Source organism: Cyanistes caeruleus, chromosome 16 (assembly GCF_971803275.1).
Source record: "Cyanistes caeruleus chromosome 16, bCyaCae1.hap1.1, whole genome shotgun sequence".
NCBI classification, from domain to species: domain Eukaryota; kingdom Metazoa; phylum Chordata; class Aves; order Passeriformes; family Paridae; genus Cyanistes; species Cyanistes caeruleus.
In genome coordinates this window covers 1,074,003-1,088,658 of record NC_141716.1, presented here as the reverse complement: position 1 = coordinate 1,088,658, position 14,656 = coordinate 1,074,003, and the positions used below count along the sequence as shown (strand labels likewise).

The window sequence follows — 14,656 nt, the reverse complement described above, 5'->3', positions numbered from 1 at the left end:
TTATCCAACATGTTTGGTTTTACCCTGCAGAAGGATACATAGAGAATTCAGCCTGTAAATTCAGACAGAATCTGTGATCTGGTGCAGGAGAAGGCAGATTACAGCTATGTGAACAAGACCAGGATAAAACCTCTTATTCTGTCACCTTGTAATTATAACATTGAAAAGGGTTTGGACTGCTTTCCATATCTGTCTTCTACAGCTCTGTTTAATGAGCTGAGCACAGAGAAGAGTGCAAGAGACAAGGGAACAGTGATTTCTCTGGGGCTTTAAAGCTGTTGGGTTAGCTCTCTTCTCCTGGAGAAAGGGAGGAAAAGCCTCCTGAAGCTGATTTCTGCTTGGAGCCGTTGTGCAGTTAATTTTATTGCTATAGATTTATGAGGTATCGCCTAAGATAATTTGTTTTCTATTGTGCATTCCTAGCATGGCTGGAGTGCCAGGCAGTGGGTGTGGGAGCGAGCCTGAGGAGTCAGGGCAAATTCATTTCAAGTCACTGGAACCAACCTAATAAAATGTATTAATCACTGGCTAGCTTTCATCACAAGGAGCTGACGTATGAGGAAGGAATGTGATAAACAATTTGATCTCAGATAAAGGTGAGGAGTGAGGCAAGCTCTTTGTGCCAGTTGTAAGGCAAGCTTATAGAGCTATTTTGGTCTCAAGTTCTGTACAACCTGTGATTCAGACCTGATCAAGCTATTCATGGCACGTTCAGCTTCTGTGAAGTTGAAAGACAGGTTAGGTTTCCTCATCTCTGAGCAGCTGGGGAAGTTTTTTTGGGAGGCCTTTTTTTTTCTTTGTTTTGGTGTAGAAATTCCATCACTCAGGTCCACTGTGAAATATACTGAGAACCTGCTGTGACATTGCTTTCCTAGCCCAGATTTCCCACATTTTAAGTGGGATGGAGTTCACAGAGTACTTCCAAGAATAAAGCATAGAAAAATTCTGTCAGCATAAGTTGACTGTTATTGATGATCCACCTAATCTTTTATTGCAGAGTTCAGGGCTTATGCTGATTTCATATTTAACATAAAGTAGTCTTTATTTACACTGTCAGTGCCAGCTCAGAGGAGTGACTGTTAGATGCACTAAATTGTAATCTGATCTTGCCTTGGAGTTGATGAGAGACTGAAAAGTTTTTTTGATGGCAGAGAAAACTAAAAGGGAAAAAGAGAAGCTTTATTTTCAAAATTACAATAAGAAGGTCCTGGTTTCTTTAAAAAATAAATTCTGTACTTACAGGCTTTCTTTTTGATAGCTTCTGCAATTTTGATACATTAATCTTGTGTACATTTCGCTACAAAGAGGCATTTTCAACAGCAGTGTTTGCACTTGGATACTCCATTTTCAGAATATTAGGGACCAGTGTGACCTCAAATTGCTTTATCCCTCACCTTGGTGAGTGAGTGGTGCAGACAGACCAGTGCTGTCATGAAGGCATCTGATGTTCACAGACGTGATGTTCAAATTAAATACAAATAATATTGTAGAACACTACTTACAGGTCCCCATGAATGCAGGGAAATACATTCCATACCTTTCTGCTGACAGTGCTGATCCTGAGGCAGAAAGTGTGAATTCACATCTGCTGCATCAGAGAGGAAGAATCTGAGAAGAGGAGCTTGTTATATTTTATCTCCATGGAAAACTCTCCATGCCAACAGCTCTACAAAACACAGGAGCAAGGCTCAGCAAGTGAACCCCAGTGCGTGGCAACTTAGCTGCTTTATTAATAACATAAAAATAATAATAACAACAATAATAATAAAAATAAAACAATAATAAAACCAGTAGTATTTAAATAGAACTCATGTAATAAAAATTTTGCTTCTTGTCCTGAAATTTTATTTGTTTGTTTGAGTTTCTTAAACTTTATTTTATTGGTGGGTAGGGGGGGATGAATAGTTGGATTAGTAATGAGTTTTTGTGTTCTCTTTCTTCCTTTGCTTTATTCTTTCTTGTCAGGAAAACTATCAGCATATTTTTTCTTCCCCACTCCTCCTCCAGAAACTTGTAGTTGTTTGATGCAATATTTACTTACCTATGACATGATTGTTTTTAAAGTTCATGTATGAGATCTTTTCCAATAAAATATTTATAGTTTCCTGGGGTTGGGGGGGGTTCTTTCATTTTGTACTTTTATTTTGTCTGGCTTTATGGGAAAGGTTGTCTTCATACCATTCTACCTGCCAAAGAAATGTTTATTTCAGGCAGTTTATAAATCTAGTTATAAACTAGATCCAGTGATAAACTCATGAAGTTTTCTGAAAATACTTTCCTAGCAAGTCAAAAGCCGATACTGATACATTAATTTATCCTCTCTGAGGTTTCTAACTAAAATAATGAAAAGCTTTTAAAGCTTTTTCTTTCCCTTCATCTAGCAATCCATTTGTGTCCAATGACTGTGAATGACTTTGAAGTTCCCCCTTGTTTAAACAGGCAGTTGTGAGCCCAGCTGACACCTCACACTTGCACTCGTGCTTGGGGTTTAATGATTGAACTCTCCTGCTCAGGGAGCCCGTGCTGCTGCTGGGCTGTCCAGGTCAATAGGTAACACTTCAGGGTTTCTTTACATGGAGGAATTCCTGAACATTTCTTGTTTGGTTTTCCACTACTCGCCGAGTATTCCTGGTCCAGAACTTTTTTTGGGGAAAAAAAGGGAAAATCAAAGGTGTAACTTTGCAAAATTTACTTTAAATGCAATTTAAAACATTACTTTTATTTTTTTGGTACAGATTTGGATCTTAATTTTGTCGTATTCTTAGACAGAAAGCTCTGCCTAATAAGCCTTTTGGAATAAAACCTCTGGTGTTAAGCTTCTCTGGAAAGCATGTTATGGCTATTTGTGAAGAAAACTCTGCCCTCTGCTAGTGACTGTCACCCAGTAAATGTGGCATAAGTGAGAATTTTGGGTGCCAGCACTGAATAAGGAGCACCTGTGCCTTTTACCACAAAGGAACATTTTTACACTAACGGTGGTTGATAGACCTCAAAATTCAAGTGGAGTAGGCTGTGTGGAGTCCCCGCTTTAATGTTTTATAAGCTCCTGTTCCACTGTCCTGGCTTCCCCTCTGAGCTGTCCGTGCTGTGTCCCCTGTCCCCTGTCCCTTTTCCCCTGTCCCCTGTCCCCTGCCCCTGTCCCCAGGTGTGCTGGGGACATTATTGGGCTGTTATTCTCACCTCACTGGGGGACTTTCTGTCGTGCTCTCATGGCCAAACCTCTCCTGCCCCTCGCTTTCGTAGCTGCTGTTCCAGAAACCTTGCACAGAACCCTTTTGCTGAGCTGACAGGATTTTTATGTCCGTTTTTTATGTCCGTTTTTCATGTCCGTTTTTTCTGTCCGTTTTTCATGTCTGTTTCTTCATGTCTGTTTTATCATGTCTGTTTTATCATGTCTGTTTCTTCATGTCTGTTTTATCATGTCTGTTTTATCATGTCTGTTTCTTCATGTCTGTTTTTTCATGTCTGTTTTATCATGTCTGTTTTTTCATGTCTGTTTTTTCATGTCTGTTTTTTCATGTCTGTTTCTTCATGTCTGTTTTTTCATGTCTGTTTCTTCATGTCTGTTTTTTCATGTCTGTTTTTTCATGTCTGTTTTCTCATGTCTTTCCGAGCTGCTGCAGCGGGTTTGCGCTGTGCAGAACGCGGGGAGAGGACTGTTCCCGTGTCTGAGCGGGCCAATGCGCTCATTTCGCCAATGATTCCTCGTCCGGCTGCACAAATAATGATAGCTTTTATAAAATAACTGGGATCGAGTTACTCTTGCATGGCACACGAGTCACGCAGGAGCGCTCGCACAGGCTCAGAGCAGGAGCTTGTGAGGCACACGGGGCTGGGACACTTGGGAAAGCATCCCTGGGGATTGGCCGTTTCCATGGCGGGGTCGCCGCTGTCGCCACTGTCGCCATTGTCGCGATTGTCGCCGCTGTCACCCCTGTCCGTCCCGGCGGGTGCAGCGGGAGCCGCCGCCGCCAGAGGGCGCTGTGCCCGCGCTGCGGCCGGAGCGACGCCCGCTAATTACCCCGTTAATTACCCCGTTAATTACCCCGCTAATCACGCTATTAATTAATTACAACAGCGGCCTCGGCTGCATCGGACTGCCCAGGCCATCAACTGCTCCCACAGCCTTACCTGTGTTTGTGATGGCTGTATCACGTTACTCCCGTTCTTTAAAATGTCATTCATAAAATCACAGAACGGCTCGGGTTGGAAGGGACCTTAAAGCTCATCCCATTCCACCTCCTGCCATGGACAACTTCCACTGGCCCAGGTTGCTCCAAGCCCCATCCAGTCCAGCTGGCCTGGGACACTTCCAGTGATGGCTCAATGTTCCCAGTGATGCTGCACGCTCATTTGATTTCTTTGATTTGTCTTAGAATTCTTGTAATCATAAGGTGAAGTTACCAACATTTTAAGAAAATGTAAAACCATTATAAGGAACATTTTTTTCTAGGAAAATACGAGATGTTTATTGTAACTAGATGATCAGATTAATTAAAGCTTTTTCCTCTCGGTGTTTTATGTGTGTATTCACAAACAAGCCAAGCCCCTGTGAGACCCCAGGTGTGTACACATGAACGCAGCAGAACTGCCCCTGATATTAACCAGATAGGACTGGTGCAATGCTCATAAGTAAAGCTACAAAAGTACAAGCCAAGGAGACTTGAAAAGTAATTCAAATTTTCCATGCATGTCACATTTGGAAATACTGAATCCTTTAAGTTCAGCCACTGTCCCAGTTGTGTTGAGGTTTTAGAAGATACTCTTGCTTCTGTTGGCAGGTCTCATAGCTTCCCTCCTGAGTTATTATACCAGAAACTAAAAACTCCAGCACTGATAGATGCACAAGGAGGGAAAAATAATAATCTGATTGGAACTGGGGATGTGTATTTACAGTTTAATCTCACTATAACCCCCTCAGGGGCTCAGAGCAAATGCTCTGTGCAGGGGTGGTTTGCTGGAACATGCTCTGCAGTTTGTCGTGTTACAGCAATGAAAGTGCCTGGTCAATATGGGCAGACTGAGAGATAATCCACTTCTATGCAGATTACTCCACATTAGGAAGATGTAAGTGACATCCTAAAATTAAAAAAATACAAATGAGGAAAGGGTGGGGTGGAGCCACAGGCAAATGCTGGCATACATATTGCTTGCATTAAGAGCAGCAAGAATTATTGTCTCTCCAAGTCAGCCTGGTGCAAAGGATCACAGTAATAGGCCCAGCTACTGAGTTATTAGCTCTTGCTTTTATAAACAGAGTTATGGTTTACAGCAGCCTTTCTAAAAGTCAGTTTAGTCTGGATCTTCCTGAGCAGGCTGGGCTGGTCTGCTCACAGGGCTGGCTGCCTGCAATCCGCTCCATTTACAAAACAAACAAAACTGACTTTATTCAGGGCTTAAACAATAAAGTTATGATTAATCTGATTATGCCAGAACACTGGTGATGCTGAAACACCAAATGTGTAATGTCATTGCAACCACGGTGAATGCTTTGTTGCAAAATCATCTTTGTGTTTCATTGGCTTATATTGATGGATGTTGAGTGGCTGAATTTGGGAAGTGCTCTGACATCTTGGAGGAAACATACTGGCATTTTTTTCATGTCCCTTTAGGTCTGAGACACATCAGAGTGTGGGGTTTTTTTCACTGTAAATATTATAATGGTGCCAGCAATGCAGTATTTACTGCTTTTCATATGCGTGAGAATACTAAACATATGTATTTCTAAAGGAAATTCCAGAAGAATGTGAAACTAGCTTGTAGCAATAATTTGTAGGTTTGTGTCCATTGTTTTCAGGAATATGTAAATTGTTACATTATAGAACTCGCTTTGAACCCTGCTGCATAATTAGCTGCACTAAACATCAGTGTTCAATTTAGGAAAACTGTAGCCAAGTGTTTTATTAGAATTTCGTGGAAAAGGAGAATGTGAACAAAACCATAGAGCAAATGATCTGAAATGCAGTTAAAAATAATGAAAACCAAGCACCAGCCACATAAACACACCAGATGAAGACACAGCAAATGAAGATCATAAAAAGGAAACTGGAATAAAAACACACAGAGCCATTCCCCAGCTGAACTAAGTGGGGACATCTGCACCAGGAGCGAGGGAACCGTGGTCATTGGTGTTTGCTGAGGGGCTGCTCTGTGAATTTTGTTAAATTTTGTTAAAAGGCTCACGGTTAGGAGGAAGTGACATGAACAGTAATGACTTTTTGGCCAACTGGTTGCACGATCTCCTGCAGAGATTTGGTGTTGTGACAAATGTCCTCCTCCAGATCCAGCTGATTTCAGCCTGTCGCAGCCTGCTGCGGGGCCAGGGAGCTGCTGCAGTGGCAGCAGTGATGCAGCAGTGATGCAGCAGTGATGCAGCAGTGATGCAGCAGTGATGCAGTGCTGTCCTGGGCTGCAGGAGCTCTGCCTGAGGCTGGGGCACACAGCCACTGCTCCTCCTCAGCCCAGAGAGCAGCAGGACAGCTGCAGCTGCATTCCCTGGGGGGGATTCTCCAGTGCACGTGATCATAAACCCCCAAATCCCAGGAAAATCAAAGAGTAGAGTTGTGATGACTGGAATGAGTGTAATTACCTGTACAAGTCCATGGATTTGCATGTCCATGGTGTTTTCCAGGTACCCGAGCTGGGACACCCATGGTGTGCCGCCAGTGCTATTTGCAGTGCTCCAAGCCCCAACCCTTTTGAAGATCTGGTGTGAAACCCACTTTTGCTTGCATCTCAGCACAGCTCTTCCTAATACAATTAAAACCCAGAGTGCCTGAATTGTTGGCTCAGGCAACTCCATCTGCCCATCTGTTTCTGTGTCTTATTGCTCTCACTTTGATGTGTGTCAGTTCCCTCATGCCTCTCCTCACCAGCGTGTTCAGCTGCGCAAGAGATCTTCCTCTGCCTCCTTCAAGAACTTGCTTTAAACACGTGCACAGGAAAATACAAATCCTGACCAACTTCACAAAGAACTGCGAAATAAAACATTAGCCCTGCCCTGAGAGGTTCTGGTGTGGGATCTCTGGTCAGCTGGAGCTTTGGGAACTTCACTTTGTGTTCCAGCCCCCTGCAGCGGGGTGGGTTTTGGGATGTGCGTGCTGGATGCTGCGGGGTCCAAAAGGGACAAAACACCATGACAAATGAAGTTACGGTAAGGGCATGGCCAAATCCCATGCAGTCAGCTCATTTTCCCCGTGGGGAGTGTCTGCCCTGGTGTGCTGTCACTCGGCCGGCGCGGGGAAGTGCCAGGGGCCGATGGAAGGTGGATGTGGCACGGTGCTGCTGTGCCCGGCCTGGGCTGTGTGTGCTGTTGGCAGAAGGTTCAGCAGAGGTGTGAGTGTGCTCGGAGTGACACACGGAACAGCCAGATCCCAGCCTGCTTCCCAGTGCCAGCTTCACTCTCCCTGCCACCGGCACCTGGAAGGGTCCTGAAAGCTGCAGAGGCGAGGAGGAGGAGGAGGAGGAGGAGGAGGAGGAGGTCAGCAGAGGGGACAGGAGCGAGGAGGAGGAGGAGGTCAGCAGAGGGGACAGCAGGGAGGACTCGGAGCAGGCTTTGGTCAACAGAGAATCAGAGAGAGCAAATTCCATCTCCTGAGTGGCAGAGAACCCATGGAAGGGCGGGATGGGGAACGGCAGGAGGCAGAGAGGGAAGGAACGACGACGACGATGATGATGATGATGGTGATGATGGTGGTGATGATGATGATGATGATGATGATGATGATGATGATGATGATGGTGATTAGCGTTGTATGGCCGAGGCTGCAAGAGGAGGGGACCTTTAAAGGGATGCTGAAGAGGCAGTGTGGGGTAAGGGCAGAGGAGGAGGAAGCAATGGATGGGGAAGGAGGCAAAGGCGGGCCCTGAGCACGGCAGAGAGAAAAGGTCTGAGCAGAAGGGGTGAGAGCCGGCAGAGGGGAGCGGGGGATTACCGGGCTGCAGGGCCGGGTGTCCCGCGGGGGAACAGCCGGGGCGAGCCAGAGGGAGCCTGGGATGCTCGTGATGAAGAGCAGAGGGTCCGGGCCGTGACCGCCGTGTGCTGGAGCTGCGCCTTCCCAGCCCCCTGCCAGCACCAGGGGGGTCGGAGGGGGAGCGAGCAGGGAGGGAGGGAGGGAGGGAGAAGGGAAGGAGGGAGGGAGGGAAGGAGGGAGGGAGAAGGGAAGGAGGGAGGGAGAAGGGAAGCAGCGAGCGGGACGGAGCCCTCGGCACCCAGCGGCAAACGAGCTCCGGAGCCGCGGCTTCCTGGAAGCGGAGCGCGGCTGGGCGGCGACAGGCGGCGACAGGCGGCGACAGGCGGCGACAGGCGGCGATAAGCGGCGGCTATCGGGGCCCTCCCGGCCACCCGCGACAGCCGCGACAGCCGCGACAGCCGCCACGGCAGCGGAACCGAGCCGCGCTCCGTGCCCGCCGGGCTGGGCACGGGTACGGCACATCTGGGCACATCTGGGCACAGGTACGGCACATCTGGGCACAGGTACAGCACATCTGGGCACATCTGGGCACAGGTACGGCACATCTGGGCACAGGTTGGGCACATCTGGGCACATCTGGGAACAGGCGGGGCACAGCTGGGCACAGGTACGGCACATCTGGGCACATCTGGGAACAGGCGGGGCACAGCTGGGCACAGGTACGGCACATCTGGGCACATCTGGGCACGGGTACGGCACATCTGGGCACAGGTTGGGCACATCTGGGCACATCTGGACACAGGTAGGGCACATCTGGGCACATCTGGGAACAGGCGGGGCACAGCTGGGCACAGGTACGGCACATCTGGGCACATCTGGGCACAGGTAGGGCACAGCTGGGCACGGGGGGCGCAGGACATCCGCACCGCCCGCAGGGAGAGCTCCGGTGCCGGCAAGGGACAGTCACCTAGCGGGGATGCGGCCACCTGAGCCGGGACTCGGACACCGCTGGGGGGTACAGACACCTCTGGGGGGATACAGACACCTCTGGGGGGGTACAGACACCTCTGGGGGGGTACAGACACCTCTGGGGGATGAGGACACCTCTGGGGGGATGAGGACACCTCTGGGGGGGGTACAGACACCTCTGGGGGATGAGGACACCTGAGGTGGGAGCCGGTGTCCTGTGGGACAGGTGAGCACCTGTAAGAGGGCAAGGCTCACAGGATGCCAAGGCTCCTGCAGGGGCTGTGGCCGTGCAGAGAGGCTCGGGAGCTTTTTCTCCAGGGTAAAGGCGCTCCCGGCAGGAAACAGCCCGGAGCCCCGGCAGGACAGCACCTGGCTGGAGCAGGTGGAGCAGTGAGAGCAGCAGGATGAGGTTTATGCCATCCCATAGAGTTTGCCTTTTGGAGGTGGTGTTGCATGAGCTGGTTATATTTTAGTTAACTTTTTGTCTGTGCAAAGATTACATTTTATTTGCCTTTTTTTTTTTCCTTTTAATTTATTTTTTTTTATTGCTTATTCGTGTAAATACAAGTTGAGGTTTTGGGTCACAGCCCAGTTACATTTTGATTCAGACAGAGTTTAATTTCCCCCTTTAAAAAGTGTTTTAAATAAGTTGGGCCATATGGAAGTAGAGTTGTTCATCAACCAGAGGAACTTTAAGGAATTTGAAAAATAAGGTTATATATTTCTGGAGCCATTTCTTGAGTATTGAACCAGCACCAGTACTCAAGCTCCTGATTCAGTCATTTCCTTTGTTGGGATCAAGACTTAATCTGTCCATACCTGTGTTTTCACAGCTGCAAAATGTGAGCTACACCTATTGATGAGGTGCTTTACATTGTTTGTTTTGGTTTATTTTTGGAAAGCCCTAAATTAAAAACAAGAAAAGCAGAGGAAGATCATTAGCAAGGGTAGCAAAGAGTGCAAATCATGTCTGGGGGAATATTGCATGTTGAATGAGGCTCACCTGAGAGAGATGTTGTGGCTACAGGAGTGAAAAACTCCCTCTCTGTTGTATTCCTGTGTCGTGGTGTTCATCCCTTCGCTGCTGCTGCTCTGAGTCCTGCACAGTGATGACAACAGCACGTGTGGCAGCCCAGCAGGAAAAGCTGCACAACCCCTGCCAAAAAGGGCTGGAGCTGTCCTGGAGGGCAGGCCCAGCCTCTTCATGCCCCGGGTGTGGAGAGAAACGTGTGAGACACAAGAGTGTGAGCAGCTAACCTGCAGCATTCTCCTCCAGTCACAGCCTGGATCCCCTTGGGAGCAATGCAAGGGCTTTCCTGAGGCTCCAGGTCCTGCATCCTGAGCCAGGGCTCCATCCTGGGGGCTGTCAGGAGCTGCAGGGTGTGCTGGCAGCTCACAGAGCCTGGAGAGAGAGGCTGAGCAGGGAGTTATGTATTGGCTCCCCCAAGGGACAGGGTGAGGATTGGGATGGTTTCCTTCTGGCTGGACAAACAGCAGCTGCACAGCTGCTCTGCAGTGTTCTGCAGTGTTCTGCAGTGTTCTGCAGTGTTCTGCAGTGTTCTGCAGTGTTCTGCAATGTTCTGCAGTGCTCTGCAGTGTTCTGCACTGTTCTGCAGTGTTCTGCACTGTTCTGCAGTGTTCTGCACTGTTCTGCAGTGCTCTGCAATGCTCTGCAGTGTTCTGCAGTGTTCTGCAGTGTTCTGCAGTGTTCTGCAATGTTCTGCAATGTTCTGCAGTGTTCTGCAGTGTCCTGCAATGTTCTGCAATGTTCTGCAGTGTTCTGCAGTGTTCTGCAGTGTTCTGCAGTGTCCTGCAATGTTCTGCAGTGTTCTGCAGTGCTCTGCAATGCTCTGCAGTGTTCTGCAGTGTTCTGCAGTGTTCTGCAGTGTTCTGCTATGTTCTGCAGTGTTCTGCAGTGTTCTGCAATGCTCTGCAGTGTTCTGCAGTGTTCTGCTATGTTCTGCAGTGTTCTGCAGTGTTCTGCAGTGTTCTGTAGTGTTCTGCAATGCTCTGCAATGTTCTGCAGTGTTCTGCAATGTTCTCCCCAGCCTGGGCTCCTGAGCAGCAATCCAGGCAGGGAGCTGGCTCCTGTAACAGCACATCCACCAATGCTTTATTCCCTTCCACAGCCAATTCCTTCAGCAGCCCTCCTTAGCCTTGTCCTCACACAGAGCCTGAGGAGTGAACAGAGCCACCCTGGCCAGAGAGGGACACCAGGCTGAGTCTGTGGGGAAAGCTCTGATCCTCACGTGTCTCTGAGCAGTGACAGTGTGGGGCTCCAGAGCACCAGGACAAGGCAGAGGCTCTGGGTACAGAAGGTTATCCAAGATAAAGCAAGGGACGGGGAACTGTCTCTGAAGGGTTATTAATTTGTTCCATTTGGATGAAATAAATAGACTGGAAATGAAGGAGAGAATTTGTGTAAAATAGTAAGTTTAATATTATTTAAATCTGCCCACTTGGTCTTAGCCAAAACGCTGAGAAAGAGGGAACAGACAGAGTTGAATTATCCAGACTGTTGTTGCCAGCACTGGATTTTGGGAGGTGATTGGCTGGTGACAATCCAAAATTACAGACAGTGAGTCGTGCACAGGACATCAGCCAGCCTGTGATGGCTACAGGTGCTCAGGGCCCTGGCTTTAACTCCCATCCTCGGATGCTGCCTCCAGAAGCACAGAAGGGACATACATATTTATGAAATACCAGGTTTTATCCACTTTTTTTTCAGCTTTTCCATTTCTGCTGCCAGTTTACTCTCCCTGAGGACAGACTGCTTTAAGCCAGCATGTCTTCAAAGATAGAATGCCTGAAAACTATCACTTTTATTCAATTCAACTTTTTAGGGCAATAACTTGGTTTTCAGACAGACAAGGCATTTAATCACCAGTAATTTAGAAGATCAGAACACTAAGATGATCTTGTCATTAATACAGAAATACCCTAAGTGTAGTTAACAAACAGATTTATATGTAACTGCTCTAGATGAGAATTTAGCTGTTTCAAATTAAATAATAATAACTGTTTTATGGAGAACACATGCAATTATTATTGGGACAGTAACTGTGTGACGTTTTATTGCTCATCAGATATGTTCTTTCCATGAATCCAGCCCTGCCTGATCTGCTTGATGAAGTAGCAAAAATCTACTTCCATTGTTTCCCTCATGTAAAATCTGTTGGTCCTCACGAGCTTGAGGAGCCCAGGGCTGCATTTTGGGAAGAATTTTTTCACTGAAAGGAAGCTGAGGCCTTGGAAGTGCCCAGGGGGGTTTGCAGTGCCCATCCCTGGAGTGTCCCTGGAAGGGCTGGAGGTGGCACTGAGTGCTCTGGGGACAGGCTGGGGATGGGCACAGCTGGGATCTGATGTTCTGGGAGGGATTTTCCAACCCAGGGGATTCTGTGATTGTGGGAGGGGTGGCTCATCCTGGGGCAGATGAGTTTTACACACTTGAGGCGTTGTGGCCTCACCTGCTGCTGACACATCTCGTGTGTGAAATGGTGATAATACAGCAGAGTCTGTGCAGTGCTGGGAGATCAGAAACCAACACCAGCCTTGCTCCACTACATAGGGAGAGTTATGTTTATGGTTAGGAAATGAACCTTGTCCCTCTTAGCTGGATAATTTATTTATTTCACACAGTAGGAGCAACAGCAAAGCACTCATCATTTTATTTTCAAAAACCCCCGGCTCACAGACTGTGTTTACCATGAGAGTTTTCTCTAAGCATTGTTGAAATGTTTCAAAAGTTGCAATTTGAAGCTGTGCATAAATAGCCCTAGCTGATGTTCTGTGTGCCTGGGGAGGCAGGAGGGGTGACCTGATTACGTGTGCTCACAGATCTCTCTGCTTCACGTTCCTGCACACAGAACAACAACATAACTTTCTTCTTGCAGGATAGTTAATGTGCTGGCCCAGAATTACAGCACCAGATGTGTTGCCACAGAAACAATTTAAAGGGAGAAGGAATTGTGAGCAAATTTCTTGTCTTGTGGAAAATGTTTGAGAGGCTCTCCTTGTGTTCCTGTTTCTATCTGTGTGTGTATAGCAGAGAATAAGGGACAATTTTGCTTTTGTTTCCTGCATCTGCTAGTGGTTTAAAATTCTCAATACAGGGTTGAAAACTGAAAAATATTCTATTATGGGCATGACTTGTGTACCTCAGAGACATTTTTTATTAAATCCTGATTCAGTTTTAGAAACTTTTTTCCTTTAAAAATGTGCTGTGCTCTAGCTGATTTACTTACCTCCACTTGCAACATGCTTTGGAAAATATTTCCAGTCACAGTTTTTTCTGTGAAAGTAAGAAAACATTTGACTTTATGCTTATCCCAGATTTTGATGCTGAGAATTAGGATCACATTCTCTTTACTACAACTGACATGCTGATGAAAAGAGGGAATGTTTACAGGAAATGTTTTGATTTAATCTTGCCTAGGAAGCCCTAAAGTAGCCAAAGCCCTTAATTTTAGCTAGTATTTCTTTTTCTCGAAACAGTAGATGCACTATTCAACACATTCTTCTCTCAGCTCTGGACAAAATGCAATGTGAATTACCTCAATATGTCCTTTGGACATTTTTGACAGCATCTTTATCCTACAGGTTTTCATTCTCTTTGGGGAGAGTAAAGAGAGGAACATCCAGGAAGGTCCCAGCCCTGGCAAAATGGCAAAAAGGCCACAATGCCCACATGAAGAGCCTTGTTTCCACAGTCCTTTGTGTGCTTCATGCATTTGGGAGGTCTTTGTCCCTGCACATTGAAATGCTGTGGAACTGAAGGAGCTGTAACTGCTTTATCTCACCAGAGGCCAAGGGGAAGTTTGGGTCTCTTTGGGGTGATGGGAGATTTTGCCATGTGCAGTTGTATGCACGATGCTGCCCTTGGTCTGGGAGGGAATGGGCACACAGGGTTACCCTGGGAAACCTCCTGTCCTTCTTTGGGTGTTTATTGTTCCCCTCGGTGAGGTCTGTGATTATTAAATCTCTTTTCTTTTAGCCAGACTTCCAAATGCCCCTGAGTCTGGAAATACATCATTTATTCCCTTTTTTACTCATTCCCATACAAATCTGTGATCTTCACGTTTCCTTTGATGAAAATGGTTTATTACAGAAATATATCCATGTATCCCTGAGTTAGGAGCAGTTGCTTGTGCTGTAGAAAGCATTTTTACCTTTTTCCCAGAGCCCTGCCGGAGCAGCGGGTTGAAGTCTCGGGGCTGTGGAGTTGGGCTGTGCCATGTCCCACTCTGCAGCTCTGGCAGCTCCACAGGCATCACCCAACAAGATCTGATAAGAAACTCATTTCTGTCTTGCATTCCTTCTCAGCTGCAGCCCTGGGTGTGGAGGGAATGCAGAGCTGTGTCTGGAGCTTGGGATGAGCTCGCAGGGTGAGGGTGGCTCTGAGCCTCAGACTCCACAGCATTTCCATCCAGGTGGAGCCAGCCCTTGTGTTTACAGCCTGATCCAAAGGTGCCTTTAATTAGTTCACATCTCTGCTGTTTGATCCCAGGACAGGGCACTTGGTGTTTCCTCAGGCCGCAGAGCTTTCCCAGACAGGCGGTGCAAACTGGAAATATAGGTACTTGTCATTTTCTTAAAAACCTCCTTTGGGCCCAAAATGTCTTGTGCTTGGTTTCAATCCAGTATTGACTAAGACTGGAAAGTGTGAATAAAGTCAGCTCAGTTGCATTGGAGTTATTCAAATGAATTCTAAAACGATGTACTTTCCACTTATATTTTTTCCATAATTCTCTGCACTTACATAACCTCTGCTTTAT

General features: G+C 47.0%; 1 protein-coding gene and 2 long non-coding RNA genes across 11 annotated transcripts in view; 1 reads left to right on the top strand and 2 right to left on the bottom strand.

Moving 5' to 3' along the window:
- Nucleotides 1–1,831: 1,831 nt before the first annotated feature.
- On the bottom strand, nt 1,832–4,000 carry LOC111938428 (uncharacterized). Its single transcript, XR_015277105.1, has 2 exons — nt 3,181–4,000; nt 1,832–2,639 (listed from the first exon to the last, which is right to left on the bottom strand). It is a non-coding gene; the product is annotated as an uncharacterized LOC111938428 (long non-coding RNA).
- Nucleotides 4,001–8,140: 4,140 nt separating this feature from the next.
- RIPOR3 (RIPOR family member 3) overlaps nt 8,141–14,656 on the top strand; it is a 41,549-nt gene continuing 35,033 nt past the window's right edge. The window contains exons 1-2 of one of the 9 annotated variants that reach the window (XM_086853296.1): nt 8,345–8,455; nt 8,560–8,580. The gene's annotated coding sequence lies outside the window, so the exon portion shown is untranslated. Of the gene's footprint in view, nt 8,508–8,559; nt 8,581–8,754; nt 8,799–14,656 lie in introns of those variants that run through there. The other 8 variants (XM_086853290.1, XR_015277101.1, XM_086853300.1 and 5 more) reach the window with 8 other exon arrangements.
- On the bottom strand, nt 9,671–10,224 carry LOC111938427 (uncharacterized). Its single transcript, XR_015277104.1, has 3 exons — nt 10,140–10,224; nt 9,886–9,981; nt 9,671–9,786 (listed from the first exon to the last, which is right to left on the bottom strand). It is a non-coding gene; the product is annotated as an uncharacterized LOC111938427 (long non-coding RNA).